Source organism: Ursus americanus, chromosome 4 (assembly GCF_024610735.1).
Source record: "Ursus americanus isolate L20-20 chromosome 4, mUrsAme1.1.p, whole genome shotgun sequence".
Lineage (NCBI taxonomy): Eukaryota > Metazoa > Chordata > Mammalia > Carnivora > Ursidae > Ursus > Ursus americanus.
The window spans coordinates 57548890-57567837 of NC_142130.1; the positions used below are offsets into that span (position 1 = coordinate 57548890).

The window sequence follows — 18948 nt, forward strand, 5'->3', positions numbered from 1 at the left end:
CAGCTATTGGAGAAATAGCACTGCATTTATTTTTTTAAAGATCTGTTTATTCATTGACTTTACTGTAAATTGTCATACATTTTCTCAGTATGAAACATTTTCAATTACCATTAATTAAAAAGGAAATGCAGAGCATTAAAAATTAGTGTCCATAAAAGCGATTTTAGGAGATTGTATTTTCTCCAGTTATGTGTAAAATGTTTATTGTTAAATTATTTTTTCAGGAATAAGTCCAAAATAATAGAAATGCTGTATATAATTCTTGTTTTTCATAAAGACACAAAGCTAGTCTCTAATTGCAGTTATTGTCAGGGTTATACTATGGACTAGCCAAGGTGAAGTATAGAGTTTGGGTTACATCGATTAGCTTTTGCTGTTTAAAAAAGCATCCCAGGGGCGCCTGGGTGGCTCAGTCATTAAGCGTCTGCCTTTGGCTCAGGGCGTGATCCCGGCTATGGGATCGAGCCCCGTATCAGGCTCCTCCACTGGGAGCCTGCTTCTTCCTCTCCCACTCCCCCTGCCTGTGTTCCCTCTCTCGCTGGCTGTCTCTCTCTCTAATAAATAAATAAAATCTTTAAAAAAAAATAAAAATAAAAAAGCATCCCAAAATTTAGTGGCTTAAAACAACCATCATTTATCGACTCATGATTCTTTGGTTTGGGAATTTGGTCTGAGTTTAGCTGGGCCATTCCTCTAATGACCTTGCCTAGCTCACTCAAGCAGCTGTAATTAGCTCTTGGGTTCCTAAGGTTTTGTTTAGTCTTAGGTGAACTCTCTTATTTCTTATGGATGTCTTGAATATTTCACATGGTGATTGCATTTCACATGCTACAAGAGAGGCAGGGCCACTGAGGAAACATTCTTCGTTTCTCCTTGTGTCCCATTTAATATAGTCCCATTGACCAAAGCAAGTCACATAGCCAATCGCAGAGTCGGTGGGAATAAATGCCCAAGGGCATAGAGCAAGAAGATGAATTATGATGGCCATCTTGTGAGCAATATGTCTCATTTCACTCTCTGGATGCACTCTTTTTTATCTCTTTCATGTGAAAAATGTATTCCCCCTCCTTTAAAAGTTGAATCTTATGAATTCATCATCTAAATCAAGCCCAGATGTAGATGAGAGTTTTTGGAAGAAGTTCCTCAGTGAACTTTTCTGGTGTAACTACACTTTATGTTGTGGCTAGTTTCAAATACAAGACAGGGCAGTCTCCAACGTTCAAGAACTTTCATATTTCTGTTTATCCTTGTGTTTATTTTAAAGTCCCAGTACCCAAAGCAATCACATGACCGAACTTGAGTCAGTATAGATGACTTTTTAAAAATGAGGATGAGATACTAAGTTACGGTGACAATTTTGCAAACAATTTGCCATGGTGAAGCAGGAGGAAGTAGGGAAAATCAGCTGAAGGAAACCATGATCTTGGGAGACTGTATTGTAAGAATTTTGTATGTATCATGTTAATGCATTTGAGATATTTTTGTAGGTTTCTAGAAGTGGTTTTAAAAAAGAAAGAAGTAAATTATTTTCCAAGAGGAATTTGTGGGTGGAAGAACACCCCTTATTTGGTATTATAAGAGAGATTTACCTTTTTTGAATATTCTTTCTTCTCTTGGTTGCTGACTCTTGTGTCATTGCATAGCATTGACATTGTGTGTTCCACATTTTAGGGCCCATGAATATTTCCCCAAATAGCTTTATCTGGAGGACTCATCTGGTTATAGTCCCAACACAGACCTTGAGTTTCCTTATTAACATTCTGACACAGGCAGCAAAATCAGTGTAGCATTTGCCTAAGTAAAATGAAAAAACAGCTCTGAAATGGGAGAAAATATTTGTGGACCATATACCAGATAAGGTGTTAATATCCAAAATATATAAGGAACTCATAACTCAATTGTAAAGAACCACAAATAATTCAATTAAAAAGTGGGGAGAGGGCCTGGAAACATTTTTTTCAAAGAAGGCAGACATCCAAATGTCCAGCAAGTGCATGGAATGATGATCAACACCTGATTATCGGAGAAATGCAAATCAGAGCCGCAATGAGATGTTACTTCACACCTGACAGGATGACTACTATGAAAAACAAGATAGTAAGTGTTGGTGAGGATGTGGAGTAAAGGGAATCCTAGTGCACTGTTGGTGGGTATGTAAATTGGTACATCCACTGTGGAAAACAGTATGGACTTTCCTCAAGAAGTTAAAAGTAAAGCTATCATATGATCTAGCAATCTCATTTCTGAGTATATATCTAAAGGAAATGAAATCACTGTCTCAAAGATATCTGCACCCCCATGTTTACTGAGGCATTATTTACAATAGCTGAGACATGGAAACAATCTATGTGTTCTTTAACAGAGGAATGGATAAAGAAGCAATATATATATATTTGAATGTTTTCAGCCTAAATATATATATATATATATATATATTGAATGTTTTCAGCCTAAAAAAAAAAAAAAAAGGAAATCTTGCCATTTGTGACAACATGGATGGGTTTTGAGGGCATTATGCTAAGAGAAGTAAGTCAGACAGAGTAAAGCAAATACTGTAGATCTCATTTACATGTAGACTGTGAAATAAAGCCAAATTCATACAGAGAGTGGAATGGTGGTCTCCAGGGACTGGGAGTGGGGGAAATGAGAAAGTATTGGTCAAAGGGAGCAAACTCCAGTTATAAGATGAATAAATTCTGGGGATCCAATTTTCATCTAGGTGACTATAGCTTGCACTACTGAATTACATACTTTAAAATTGCTAAGGGAGTAAATCTTAAATGCTCTCTCCACAAACAAAATCTTAAATGTCCTTACCAAACACAAAAATCGTAATTATGTGAGGTGATAGATGTGTTAATTAACCTTATTTTGGTGATAATTTTACAATATACATGTGTATCAAATCATCAGATTGTATACCTTAATCTTACACAATGTTAAATGTCAATTATATCTCAATAAAACTGGGGAAAAAACAAAGTATATCTACAAGTAGAGATTATTTAAAATTTATCAGAGTTTTTCCTATTATTTGTATAAAATTTTTATCTATGCAAAACACTAGGAAATAAATATTTTCATGAGAAAATATACAATCCAGCTTTTTCAGAGAGAAAAATAAGTATAAAGTAATAAGTGAAAGAAATTAAAAGTTTATAAAAATATAATCTTTATAAAAACATAAGGATTATAATGATTTACACATCCAGATTACTTTTAAAGAAAGATAGTTCACAATGTAAAAATGTTTTAAAGAATGGAAAAGTTGGAAACTTAATCAGTTATTTTTTTAAGCTATGAAAACTCTGAAAACTCTACAAAGATAGCAAAAGAAAATTAAAATATAGATAAAATTAATTTGTATATATAGTCTCAACATTCCTAAATAAAGTATCCTCAGATTCACATTAAAAATACTTTAAAAGAAAACTGTATCCTGAAGAAGTAAGCATTTATCTGAAATGCAAGATCGACCCATATTAGAAGGTGTTATTAATGTAATCCACTGCAGAAGGGATTAAAAGCATAAAACTTGATAAATTTCATGGATTTCCCAAGACAGTAACAGAATTCAAGGTACATTGGTAGTGCTCTAAGAAACAAGGATTCTGGGGCGCCTGAGCGGCTCAGTCGTTATGCATCTGCCTTCGGCTCAGGGCGTGGTCCCAGGGTTCTGGGATCGAGCCCCACGTCAGGCTCTTCCTCTGGGAGCCTGCTTCTTTCTCTCCCACTCTCCCTGCTTGTGTTCCTTCTCTCGCTGGCTGTCTCTCTCTGTCAAATAAATAAATAAATAAATCTTAAAAAAAAAAAAAAAACAACGGGGTGCCTGGGTGGCACAGCGGTTAAGCGTCTGCCTTCGGCTCAGGGCGTGATCCCGGCGTTATGGGATCGAGCCCCACGTCAGGCTCCTCCACTATGAGCCTGCTTCTTCCTCTCCCACTCCCCTGCTTGTGTTCCCTCTCTCACTGGCTCTCTATCTCTGTCTAATAAATAAATAAAATCTTAAAAAAAAAAAAAAAGGATTCTTCAAAAACTTGAAAAATAGAACTACTGTATAGTATCCAGCTATTCCAATTCTGGTATTTGTCAGAAGGCAGTATAAACACTAACTCAAAAAGATATCTGCACCCTCATATGCACGGCAGCACCACATCTAAGACATAGAAACAATCTAGGTGTACAGTGATGAATGAATGGATAGAGAAGATGTAGTATATATACATATATACAATGAATCAGACATAAAAAAAGAGAAAATCCTGCCATACCATAACATGGAAGGACTTTGAGGGAATTATGCTGAGTGAAATAAGTCAGACAGAGAAAGACAAATGCCATATGATCTCAATCATATGTGGAATCTAAAAACAGCAATAAGAACAAAATCTAATAGATACAGGGATAGATTGGTGGTTCCCACAGCCTGGGGGGTGGGAAATGAGTGAAGGTAGTCAAAAGGTACAAATCTTTTTTTTTTTTTTTAAGATTTTATTTATTTATTTGACAGAGACAGAGACAGCCAGCGAGAGAGGGAACACAAGCAGGGGGAGTGGGAGAGGAAGAAGCAGGCTCATAGCAGAGGAGCCTGATGTGGGGCTCGATCCCATAATGCCAGGATCACGCACTGAGCCAAAGGCAGATGCTTAACGACTGCACCACCCAGGCGCCCCAAAAGGTACAAATCTACAGATATAAAATAAGAAATTTGGGGGATATAATGTATATACATCATGGTGACTATAGTTAATGATATCGTATATTTAAAGTTGCTAAGAGAGTAGATCTTAAAAGTTCTCATCATAAGAAAAAAAATAACAATGTGTGGTGATGGATGTTAATTATACTTTTTTGTGGTGATCATTTTGTAATATATACATATTTTGAACCATGTTGTACATCTGAAAATAATATAATGTTATATGTCAATTATGTCTCAATTAAAAAAGGAAGATATAAGGATGACCAAAAAGTACATGAAAAGGTGTTCATTCGTCATTTGGAAACATCATTAGTCATCATAAAAATGCAAATTAAAACCATAATGACATATTTCATACCCACCAGAATGGAAAAGAAGAAAGAAGAAAGAAAGAAAGAAAGAAAGAAAGAAAGAAAGAAAGAAAGAAAGAAAGAAAGAAATATAAATAAACTTCCACAATTTTGAGAAAACATACATAGCTGAAATTTACATTAAGTGTATTTGTCAAATAGAATCATTCTAATTAAAGTCAGGAGTAAGAAAAAGATGCAACTGTTTTTACTAACATTCAAGATGATAGTGGAGTTCCTCACAGATACTTTAAGGAAAGGAAAAGACATGTGAAGTGTAAATATTGGAAAGAGAAAGTTAAAATTATAATTATTTTCAGATGATGTGCTTGTTTCCATAGAAAACTCAATATACTCAGCTAACAATGTGATTTAAGATGGTCTAGTGGGGTGGCCAGAAACAAGATCAAAATAAGAAAATCAATAGTGTTCCTACACTACAAGAGTAACCAATTAGAAAATGTAATAGAATAGAGATCCCAAAACAATTGAGAAAAAATTATGGAATGTCTAGCAATATACCCAATAAGAAATGCATAGGACCTTTATGGGTAAAATTGTAAAGCACATTGAAAGAAATAAAAGTAGTTCTAAGTGAATAGAAATATAAACCAATTTAAAAGATACAAAACTTTTAAAGATACCAGTTGTGTTCCATGTTAGTCTATAAAGTTGTTACTCTCCCAATCCAAGTTGCAACAGTTTCTTTTTTGGAAATTTAACAGAGTCTTGAATACTTCTTACATCTGTAGATAGAAGTATGATCGTCAGCAAGTATATGCCAGACTAATTTTAGAGAGAAGATAATGCAAGGCTGGAAAGAGTGAAAGTACTTGAACTTTTCCTCCCAGCTATCAAAAAAATTTTCAAGTATTGTAATGAAAACAATATCAGAACTGAAGGACAAATCAAGCAGTGCAGCATTACAGAAAATCAAGAAATAAACACATGAGTAGATGAACATTTAGTATGTAGTAATAGTGGCTTTCAAATTGAGGAAAATGATGGAATATTTAATTAGTAAAATGGGAATAATTCTTTTTTTAAAATTGGGACAATTCTTAACTTATTTATAGAAACATTAAAATGAGTTCTTAATTTCAACAAGTATCAAAACATAGATTTAAAAAAATCTACAGTATTTGAGGAAAAAATTAGAATATATTTAGGGCCCTTATATTTTCTTCTATAATTCCAAAGATTGAAGAATAAATTTTTACCTCTGTCATAGGAAAGTCCTTCTGACATAAGACAAAACGTTCGCAGAAAAAAACTGAAAAATTGAAGAGGCAATACAACTCAGAGAAAGATTCATTTTGAAAATAGGATCATCATGACTTCAGACAAGAGACAACATTTGAATTAAGCTTTAATTTGGATTTTGAACAGAAGACAATCTGAAACAGCTTATGTAAAAGAATTGGGACATAAAATTATAGTCAAGTTTGAAAAATTGTTCAGAATGTCTAGACTTCAGAATGTCCAGCAAAAGTCTCTATGTTAGGACTTCAGTAGTGAAGGAAATTTTTCCAATTCCCCATCTGATTTCTCTACTAAAAAAATTCTAAAACTATATATGTATTCAATTTATCTTAGCAATATTATTTAGCAATACGCAAAATTATTAATTTAAAAATGGACCCCTTTATTTACTCTATAGGTTTAGTTACTTTTGCATAAAAACGAAAACAAAACCAGGGATGCCTGGGTGGCTCAGTGAGTTAAGCATCTGCCTTTGGCTCAGGTCATGATCCCAGTAGTCCTGCATTGGACTCCTTGCTCAGCAGGGAGCCTGCTTCTTCCTCTGCCTGCCACTCCCCTTGCTTGTGTAATCTCTCTTTCTGGCAAATAAATAAATAAACAAATTTTAAAAATCTTAAAAAAAAAACAACCAAGCAAACAAAATCAATTTGATGGTATATGATTTTATATGGATTTGGAAATCAGTTTCAGAATATTCCCTTGATCAGCTGGGTCAGTCTTTGGTTATGACAAAACTATCTAGAAATCAGCATAACTAGGCAAACAGTTTAGCAATAAGTCAATACTGGACTGGCTTATATTTTAATATTATTAGGTGCAACATGTATCAGCCTTATGACTCATGGTTCAGCTACCTTTTCTAAAGGCTTCTTTGGCATTCCGTTTCTTTATATTACAAATATTTAGGTAATTGAATTAAAATTGAAATTAACTTTTTGTGTGCTTGCAAAACATTAAATTTACATATATTGTGCCTACATTGTGCATTTAGGCAGGTGCTAAAATTCTATGGAAAAATGAGTTCACAAATATAAAATCTTGACATCACCAGAAACAGTATCTGAATGCCATTTTCTCATAGGCTCACCAGTTTTTGGAGTTATTTCTATTTACCGGTTTCTGATGATATATTTAGGCATAAAAAGTATTATTAGTACCATAAAGTACATTAATCTTAAATTTTACAAACCCGAACACATCTAACAATTCCTATATACCTGTAATTGTTCTAAGCACTTCAGAAATGTTAGCCCAGCTAACATAGCCCAGCTTAGAAAATGTAAGCTACCTATGAGATCAGTTCTAGTATCCTATATTCTGATGAGGAAGCTGAGGCACAGCGAATTCAATACTCTGCTTAATTCTTACTGCACTCAAAGTGGTGGAGCTTGGATTACAGCCTAGCTAGGCTGGTTATCTATAACCTTCTCTTAGAACCTGCCACAGTACTCTGTCTTTTATAGTGTGATATAAAATTCAACTATTAAAATAATTGGAAAAAAATCATACATTCTGAGGAAATACCAGTTACACTATTTTATTTTACTCAATAGGTATATTTTTCTACTTTTTAAATTTTTAAAATATTATGTAAGTTTATTTCACTGTCTCTTTGGGGTTAACTGCATTATCTACTATATACTGTAGAGGTCACTCTAAAAATTTAATATAATTGAGAAATATACACATTTCAGAAACTAATTTTATCTTTTGGTTAATAAGACCAAAAAAGTTTTATAATGCTTTTAGAAAATTTTATTTGCTATTTAATATTCTTTCCTTTCTTAATTTATTTTTATGTATCCATAAGGCACAACATGTTAAGTTTTAAACAAATGTTTCAAATACTACTCTAATATAAATGCAGTAACAGACAAACTGCAGATACCAGATGATGCATGTTAAAAAACCTTTCAAAACATCTTACAATTGCCATGTGAAATGCTGAAATTTAAGTGGAGAATAGTGGGGAAAATTAATTTCATTTTAAAAGTCATATCCCAAGGACAAGACTTATACAGCATGGATCTTCCCTGGATCAGAAAGGTGAAGCCAAGGCCACCTGATAAGAAGTCCATTCTAGAACCTAATTTTTACTCTAAACCTACAGGTATCTGTGAGATTATTTATATAGATAGAGGAAAAGTCAGCAATAAACACTTGGAAAGAAACAGCAGAGAAACATATACTGGGATATTTTTTTACTTTATCCCAGTGAGTATAGGAAGGGTACAGAGAGTCAGCATGTTGTATGTGTAACAACAGTCATACCACACCTGGATAAACAATCTATTTATCCTCTTGTGCTCTCTAAGGATGAGATACTAAATGAAGAAAAATAGCAGAATAGAAACATCAATGTATTTAAGTCCCTGGGGAACAGAGTCTGCTATAGAAAATGTTGTTGGAAAAGGGAGACATCTCATTGATCAAGGAGAAACACTGCTAAGCTTTATATAGTAGTCTACTGGGGGAGGGGGAAGGAAGATGAAAATAAAAGAGAGGATAGAAACCAACAAGTATATGTTTGTCAACTGTGGACATCCCCAGAGAAGAAGCAAAATAAACTTACTCTTGTAATCAATATATTGTGACCACTAAAAATACAAGAAGATTAATCAGCTGCAGACTGAGTAGCACATTCAAACGTGTTACTAAGGATCAGGGCTGGCAGCATTGTTCGAGAGATCCAGTGCAAAATGAAAACAGAGGGTCATTTGCTTAAAAAGAAGGAAAAAATTCCATTGAAGGTACAATTTGAAACTTTACAATTTCTTCCATAGTCTTTCCCTTGACCTATCTTGGTGCTTTTACTTAATTTCCAAGTAAGAAAAAAAAAAAAAAAAATATATATATATATATATATATATATGTCATTAGTATGGATTTTACCATCGATCTTTATAGTGTGCAAGTCTAGTTGTCTAGTTTTAAATGCAAATTTTAGAACATCGAATTCATACGCGGAATTTCTGAAATTACACCATTTATGTATCATACCTTGTACGTGCCTATGTACTTCATTTTACCACAATAGTGAAAAGGCTGCACTAAACTGTTTTCATTTCACTTCTTGATATATGCAGATTTTACTTAGAATCTCTACCTGCAGCTTACTGGAAAGTAAGGAAGAACTGACAAGCAAAGGAACTATGGGTTGCCCATCTTTCCCTTTCCTTCTGTGTGATCATCGTTGGCATAAGTAGCTGGCTAATAGGGAGAAATAACTATACAAGTAAGAAAGGATTCCTCTGTCATCAGTGTTCCTTAACCTGCCTTTGCTTTTCTGTATTTGGAGCAAATTCTGGTTCAGATGAAAAGTGTGGCCTCTCTGGGTTATAGACGAAGCAGGCTTATCTTTTAGTCACTCTGAGATTCACTGAAGTCCCATGTGTCATGATTCCAGAGGAATTCTGTGCTATGGGGACCTCAGATATTATACGGGAATAGGGTGACAAAGAACAGCAGACATGCATATTACAAGTAACCTCTCTACTTATGTGCATTGTCCTTTATTCCACTGGAATTCACTTCAAAACACAAGTTTAAACATGAAATTATTAAGAATTTCAAGACAGTGGAGTGCCTAGGTGGCTCAGTAGGTTAAGCATCTCTCTTCGGCTCAGGTCATGATCTTAGGGGCCTGGGATCAAACCCCACATGGGGCTCCCTGCTCAGTGGGGAGTCTACTTCTCTCTCTGCCCCTTCCCCTGCTTGTGCCCCTTCTCTCTCAAATAAATGCATTAAAGCTTTTAAAAAAATGAATTTCAAGATAGTGACAGCATAGCATTAAACCAAACATGGAATCCTCATCATGGTGTGTCTGTGCTCCTGCCCAGTTGCACGACCGTGAAACGAGTTGTGTTGAAGATACATTACATTACATTAGTTTATGAGATTGGATTACATTGATTTTTAGAGTATTTTATTCCAATATACATTCTTTATGAAAGTAATTAAAATATTAAGGAAGGACTCAATTGCAGTATCTACACAAATCAAAATAAATGTAAATATAAATTGTAAATCAGAAAGAATTTCTCTCAAAACTAAAGCTAAAGAAGGTGGCACAGCTATGATGGGTCATCAGCAGCACTAGATAATAAAAAGGAGAAAAGCCAGCAGCTTTAGGACAGGCAAAGGAGATGGAACATGAAGTCTAAGGTGGAGAAAAGAAAGAGCCACCGCTGCAACTGGGATGGACAATGTGAAATAAGGCAGGGCACAGCTGAGGCAAGTCCAGTTTATCATCACGGGGAGCAAAATGTGAAGAGAAAGTAATTTCTGATGAATCCATTTGTTAAAAACAGATCCAGAGACAAAAGTGGAATATCGAGACAAAACTAAGGCATTGACAGAGAAAGCCTAGTGGGAAGTAATTGAGGTACATTAGCTTTGTATCTGGAGAGTGATTGGTCTACTGGGCAGAACTACCAGATTGTCAACAGGGTGGGAAAGTGGTATAAAATTGCAACGAACAGGAATGAATGATGGAATAAAGGGAGTGTGGAGTACTGCAACTGGGAGCTGAACCAGGGACTGGAGCCAGGGACTGAGTGAAGCACAGACTGGATATGGCTGGAGCCAGACCCACAGGGCAGTGTGACGTCCATTGTGATAGGTGCTTAGGAGCCTTGAGTCAAAGCTAATTTACCAGCCTTTAGATTGAGGGAGTGAACTTAAATTAAAAAGCATAGGGTTGGTGTGTATGAGGCTTCCTTTTGCATTATGCTTAAACAGAATTGTCTTAAAACTGGATATTGGTGTATCCACAGAAGTGTGTTACATGTGGACATTGCTAAGAGGATAGAGGGGACAGAGATGATGGGGGAAAAAATAGAATACATTATTGAATAGTGTAGTCAAATTCTTCTGGGATTAAATTTTCCAGATAAATGCTTTATGTTTCTCTTCTCTTTTAGGAGTAGACCTTGATTGAAGTATAGTAGATACTCAACAGAACAAATGAAAAAAATATAATGTTTTAGAAAATGCATGAAATATGTTAGAAGTTTTACAATCTATTTTTAAAATTTTGCCTGATAACCATTAAGTAAAAATAAGTAGGGGACTTTGGCAAAGGAAAATGTTTTAATATACACAGACACATACATTTTCTAGCTATCTGATTAGCTCTTCTAAGTTACCAAATTATAGTTAGAGCAAATTAAGTTACAGTACAGGAGGAGATCCTTATCTTTTTAAAGGTCTGGTCATTCAAATAAACATATTTGCATATTGTTATAAATATTTCCTATTTAATTTTCATCAAACGAAGCAATTGGGATAGGTAAATTGGCTAATATGTAAACCCTGTTGTAATATCTGCAACTAACATATTGTAGGAGGTTAAACATTCATTTATGTCTTATTTTATATGAGTACTGCAATTTAGTAATAGGAAACTGAAGATAAGTTACATAATTATCAAAAACCAGAAACAGGATTTATGTCTGTTGATTCTAGAACCTAGTAACTGTTCATAATATGATACTTAATGTATTTTATGATAATATACAGGGCTTTTCAGGTTATATTTACACGATTTTTTAAATGGATGTAAAGTGTGCACACAGTGATGTAAGGTTCTGAAGGAAGTTGACCCATGTGCCTTGTCTATGCTATGTAAATATAAATTGTAAATCAGAAAGAATTTCTCTTTCTAGAGAATTTCTCTAGAGAAATTCTCCTAGACAGGAGAATGTTGTAGCTATATTGAAGCAGTTCTGTGTTTTACCATTAAAAATCCTTAGTCTCCTAACCTCTTCCATATTAGCTTAAAAGGTGTTTCTGTTCAAATGGCTATACACCAGTAGTCTCTTGATTGTTTAAGATGAAGAGAAGACAACTAATTTTTTTTTAAGATTTTATTTATTTATTTGAGAGAGAGAGAGCACAAGTGGGGGCAGGTGGGGCGGTGCAGAGGGAGAGGGAGAAGCAGGCTCCCCACTGAGCAGGGAGCCCTATGTGGGGGCTCCATCCCAGGATCCCGAGATCATGACCTGAGTAGAAAGCAGATGCTTAACTGACTGAGCCACCCAGGCGCCCGGAGAAGATAACTGTCTTTATGCAATTAATAGAGTGTTATAGGACTTCGGAAAGTTTGTTTAGGACAACTGCTGAGGCATTTTCTTGAGTCGTTGATTCAAATTCACACATGCTGTTGTCAAGCATTTGTGCTGTTCGTTTGAGGGAAAAGGCAGATCATTCTAATTGTTTAGATTAGAGAAAGACAGTATTTTGGTGGGGAAATCTCTATTTCATATAACAAAGAGAACAGTTTGGGAGAAGCATGCCCCTGACATATTTCTCTAGGGGAACACACTCCGTTGGAGGTACTGCTGCTCAGATTCATATACTTTCAAAACACGTTTGTTCTCTTTTAAAACATTTTCCAATATGTAGTCATAGCTAGAGAAATATCCCGATACCCAAAAACCTTACCCATACTTGAAGAATTGGCATTTTAATCCAATATCTTTACAACTTCATTTTTAGAATAATAGGTTATATGCCTCAGAGATAACCAAGGGGAAATTTGCAATTTTCCTGGAAGTTATACAAAACTAACTAGAAAGGAATCACAGCTTCATAGTTCTAAAATAAAAATATGTGTGATAAGACATAATCTACTTGACAAATTCTATATGCTGTTCTGTATACGTATTTTAAATTATTAAGTAATTAATTTTCTAGATTATTTTGAGAGATTTAGAAAACAGCAACACATATATACATTTGAGAAAAGATTTATTGGATAATTTTAAAATATTTTATTAAGGGCATATACAATGACTAATGCCATGATTACAGAGGTTATGTATAAGAAAAATTCTATTTCCAAAACAATTCTACAGGAAAGGAAATGATAGACAGGAAATAAAAAATTATGTTGTGAGTTTAGGAGCATTATGATGAAAATATTTGCCTTTAGGGTATATTGCAAGTACTAAGGTATTTGATCTAATTCTTGAAAACTATCCACTCATTCTTACTCTCTAGGTGCATCAGTATGAGTCTTAAAAACATGAGCAATTTTGAACTATGAATTTACAAGTACATTTCCCAGAATATGTCTACAATTATAAAGTCCTTGAGGCGACTACATTCCTCAGTCTACATTCCTCAAGCTTGTTCCGAAAATAATTGACATTTTCATAGACCATTGAATCAGATTAGTTATGCATTTTAATGCACAGTAAACTCTTGTTCACACAGAATAGTAAATTGGAATTAGTTTGGTTAACTGAGAGCTATAGTATAATCTATATATACATTATGAATTTTCAAAGAATTAGAATGCAGTGAAATATATTTGACATAAAATGTATGCTAATATAATCTGCCATTTTTGACTGCAATTTTGCTTCTTTGATGATATAATGTATGGTATTTGGCAGAAGACTAATACACACTAGAGTATAAATTTATTTTAAAAACAAAACCATGATAGCTTATTACATTTTTTAACTCAAAAATGTCCATTGCATTGCAAAGTTACGTTTTGCAGTTTTGTTTAGTGCATTGAATATGTTGAGCTTTTCCTATTCTGCTCTCTTTATACTCTTTTTTAAAAAAGACTTTATTTATTTATTTGAGAGAGAAAGGGTGAGAGAGAGAGAGAGAGAGAGAGAGAGAGAGATCATGAGTAGGGGGAGGGGCAGTGGGGAAGCAGACTCCTTACTGAGCTGGTAGCCTGATGCGGGGCTTGATCCCAGGACCCCAGGAGCATGACTTGAGCTGAAGACAGACTCTTAACCAACTGAGCCACACAGGCACGCCTCTTTTTATACTCTGTATTGTGTATTCCTCAAGCCTCATATATCTCCAAGAATCTCCAGCCATATCTTCACTTCCTACATTATACGTGTATATATATTTGTATATGAATATGTATATGTATTTTTGCTCATCTTTACTTCTTTTCTATGTCTAACATTTCTCCTACCATGCCAGAGCTACCAATTTTGCATAACCCAATTCATTGCTTAATCAATTTTATCCTTCCTTCTTGTATAACATAACTTTTTCCCTCTATATTTGTTCATTTCCATGGACTATAAATGCTTTCAAGCTGTCTTTATTCTAAAAATAAAGACAAATCAAGGTTTTTTATTATTCTTGCCTTCCTGTATGGTTAAATTCTTAGTTATATTTCCAGACTATAGAACTTTTTGCAAAAAAAAAAAAAAATCCTCCCTGCACCCAATACCAGTATTTAATTCCTGAACTCTTCTTTTATGACTACTTAATGGTCAAATCCAATAGCTTATTTTCAAAGAAGAAGAGGGGTGAGTAAAATCAGTTGAAGCACTCCACTTTCCAAACACAACTTTTGTATTATTCAGGTGACCATTGTGCAGTAGTAAATAAACCTGAACATAAACAATGTCTTGAACATCATAGAAATTAATTTGTCATTCTTGTAAAGGCCCAAATGAGAGTTTTTGTTTGGCATGTGGCTTTCCTCTTCCAAGTCATGAGACAGAGACTCAGTCATTTCCATCTTGTGGTTCTACCATTTTTAGCATATGCCACTGTTCTGTATAAAGGTGTTGGAAATGTAAAAAGGATGCACTACTGTGTATCTGTTTTTTAGGCTCTGACTTAGATGTGGTTTTCCCACTTCTACTCATACACTATTGACTGGAACTTCTCTTTGGACACACTTAATTGCAAAAGAAGGTAGGAAATATAAATCTACCTGTGTCTAGAAAGAACAAAATGAATTTTATGAGCATGTTCCCATTCCCAGTCCCTGCCATATACCACATCAAGATTTTCCTTCTGAAATTTTTGCTTCTTCCATCCACCTCCTTAGTTTTTAAATTCTCTCAGTAAGTATGAATATTTCAAATGGAACACTATCTGTGGTTGACCCATCGGTCTCTTACTCGGACTCTAATACTGATGACAAGAAAGAGATATTACAAAGAACAGCCCATACTATTAATGTCAGCTGACCATCACAATGAACACATTATATGTTTTGCAAAATAGAGGTCATTTTTCATCTCAAGTTATATGCAGTCCAATGTTGTTTGAGGAATCCACAAGGGGCTCCTTTTAAGTTCTACTCCTTACTCACTAACTGGGCATGAAGAGACTTTATTCTCAAATCCAGGTACTTTCAGAATGACAACCTTTCCCCTGAAGAGACCCATTTGTCCAATTCTTCTTTCACTCCTCTTATTCTCAGTTCACATCTATAAATTTTTATCGTTGACATGGTTAGAGATTCATATCCATTCAGTGCATTCTAGTATTACTTCTTTCCAATAGCCAGAGAAAACACATTTGTCTTTCTTTTTTTTTTTTTTTTTAAGATTTTTATTTATTGCTTTGACACAGAGAGAGAGAGAAAGCACAGCAGGGGAAGAGGAAGGCAGAGGGAAAGGGAGAAGCAGGCTTCCTGCTGAGCAAGGAGCCCAATGTGGGGCTCCACCCCAGGACGCTGGGATCATGACCTGAACTGAAGGCAGCCGCTTAACCGATTGAGCCATCCAGGCATCCCCACAGTTGTCTTTTCAATACACATATTTAGTAAGTTTTACTGTGGTATAGGTCCATTCTGGGCCATTCCTCTATGGACAGGTGATTCTGTTTATCATGTTTGTTATAAAGGGTTTGTTTGCTTCACTGTAGGAAAGAGGCATGCATCATATTGTAGTTCCTTTGAGTTTTAGAAGACTGAAAATATTTATTGAATAAATTTCCTATTTCATTTTTTTGATTATTTAAATACTCATGAATTATTTAAGCAGATAATTTTTATAAAATGCATCCACTAATATTATGCTTTGCTAATTACAAGGAAAGGAAAAAGCAGCAATATGTTAATCTAAGTAAGTTGATCATTGTAAAAGTCAAGTATGACCTAGGACCAAAGTTATATTTTAGCAAAGTTAATTAAATTAAATTGTCTTCATTGATTTATTCTTGCCAAAATTTACAAATCTTTATTTGCATTGTTTAATGAGCAAAATACCTTGTTCAATTTTATATCATTTAGACTTTAAAAAAAAATAACTGATGTATCTCTATCCTGGGGAAATGGAATTCAAACAAAGTTAATTTACTGTCCAAATTACTTTAAAAATCTATCAGGTTGAAATTTCAGCTTTACTCAGCATTTCAAATTTGAAGAGTTAGAAACATTAAAGAAGTACATTCTCAATGATTAGTGAAAAAGATTTTACGTGGTTTCTTTCTAATTGTATGGTAACTTTTTTCAAAAGAAGTTTTCAATTCACTTTCTGTTGCATTTGATATTGCTTCTAGATTAGCACCAAACAAGGAATGAGTCTACGGTAATAGAATGGTTCTTAAGGTATTAAGAATACAATATGAATTTGTGAGAAGTGTTCCCATTGAGTTAAAGAATTCTATAATTTCAGCAGGACTGGAATTAGGCAGACATAGCATTATATTTTGGGATGTGAAGAGAGTATAAATTGTTATCTCTTCAATGAATTCAATTTAGTGGCAGATGTAGATATGGCACCGATGGGGTCTGCTCCTCTATTTCAGAGGCACCAATTTCTGTATGATTACAGGATTCAATCTAGCTATGTAAAATTCATGATTGAAAACCAATTTTATTGTGGATAAAGTGATCACACAACTTGCTTTCTTTGGAAAGTGCAGAGTTATTCCATGATAGTTCTGGTATAATCATTAATAACCTCCCCCTTTACTCTCAGAAGGTCCTGATCTGAATAAATTATATACTTAATATTGGATGAAACATCATATAGTTATTTAATTATAAAAAAACAAAATTTAGAAAGTTATAAATATTCTACTTTACATATGATTCATGAGTTACTAAAAGTTAATGAAGGGTATACTTAATTTTTATAGATAAAAATCATTTTAAAATAAGAATTGCTAATACTTCTTATGGACCTTTTTTCTCGTGATACTGTGCCACATATATAATTTTATCTTCCTAATAACTTTATTAATGTAGATACTATGAATATCCCCATCTTATAATTGATACAACTGAAGCTGCGAGAGTTTAAGTTATATTCTCATGGCTACACAGTTGGTAAATGGTGGAGCAGGGGTGTGAATCTGTGCTGCTGACATTAGAAGCAGACAGCTTAACATGTATATAGTGGCTTCTCTGAGAGCCTAACTGAATCTAATTGTTAATTTTAGGTAGTATTTAATAATGCTATGAAGAATTTGGCCACTAATGGCATTGACTTTGAAAATTTCTTGTTTGTTTTTTCATTAAAGAAAAAAATCTATTTTTAAAAACATCCAACTTCTAAAGTGGATTTTTTAAAATCCTATTTTGAACATCAGTGCTTTTGTTGTTGTTGTTGTTAATCTGAGAATCATATATTTTTCAATTCTGGAAAGTTCTGTCATGATTTCCTCAACACTTACTTTTCTTCATTCTCTCTTTTCTTCTGAAAATTCTATTAGTTAGCCATATGCCTATGTTCAAGAGTCTCTTCTCATTTATTTTTCATCTCTTTATATCTCCACATTTCTTACTTCATGGTTAGTCACTATTTTATAATTCTTTTTTAACCATGTATTTTTTAGTGTGTAGCTTATACATTTTATTTTACATATTTTGTTTTCTGTAATAGTTCAATTATTTTATGTATTCTATTCTTTTTTTTTTTTTTTGATCTCTTTGAAAGTGGCATTGGCTCAGATTTCTGATTTTGCATCTTGCTTTGTATTCCCAAACAACAATAAATTAAATGCAATGTGTTTAGCTTGGTAAGTCTAGTAAGTCACTGAAATGATCATTAGTTCAAGACACACTGCAGTCTGGGAACTTAGGGTATGACCACAATAGTTAAGGCAAGAAAATGAAGCACAATGAAAGAGAGAGTTTAGCAGAGCATTTGCAACTTGATGTCAAGCAGAGGAAAAGAAACTATTAAAAATTGCCCAGAGTCAGGAAGTTAAGAGAGGATGAAAAACAGGAAAGGAGTAGAAGAGAGAGGTATTGAGAGAGAAAGAGAGGAATTTGTGTTATGGAAGCAAAGGGATAATAATAGGAATAAGTGGTAAGGGAAGGAGATGAAGTTGTGGTTGGAGACATGAAGTGGGCTGAGGACCAAGGGAAGTTTTTCTTGTTTTTTGATGATTGATTATTTGTTTTTATTTTTTATTTTTTTAAAATATTTTATTTATTTATGTGACAGAGAGAAAGAGTACAAACAAGGGGAGTGGCAGGAGAGGGAGAAGCAGGCTCACACTGAGCAGAGAGCCCAATGTGGGGCTCGATCCCAGGACCCTGGGATGATGACCTGAGCTGAAGGCAGCTGCTTAACCAACTGAGCCACCCAGTCACCCCTGATTATTTGCTTTTAAAAATACATACATAAAGAAGATTATTATTTATCTTTGAGAATAAAGTTTAAGTGGATTGCTATTATGGAAGCCATTTTGTAGATTGATTCTTGTGGAGGTTTTTTTTTTCTTTCATTTGTTATGAATATATATAGGATGCCTATGTGTCAAATATTGTTCTAAGCGATTGGGAATCAAAGAGAAGTGTCTGGCTCAATGAGCTTACATTCTAGATGGAAAGGCAAATGGTAAGCAGGTATAGCAAAAATAAAAAATGTATTGTCCTTTAGCAAAATGCTATTGATACAT

General features: G+C 34.2%; 1 long non-coding RNA gene across 1 annotated transcript in view; it reads left to right on the forward strand.

The window, feature by feature from the left end:
- The first annotated feature begins 4520 nt into the window (after positions 1–4520).
- The window catches only part of LOC123784131 (uncharacterized), a 32890-nt gene continuing 18462 nt past the window's right edge, over positions 4521–18948 (forward strand). The window contains exon 1 of the long non-coding RNA XR_015724228.1: positions 4521–4678. This is a non-coding gene — a long non-coding RNA (uncharacterized LOC123784131). The remainder of the gene's footprint in view (positions 4679–18948) is intronic.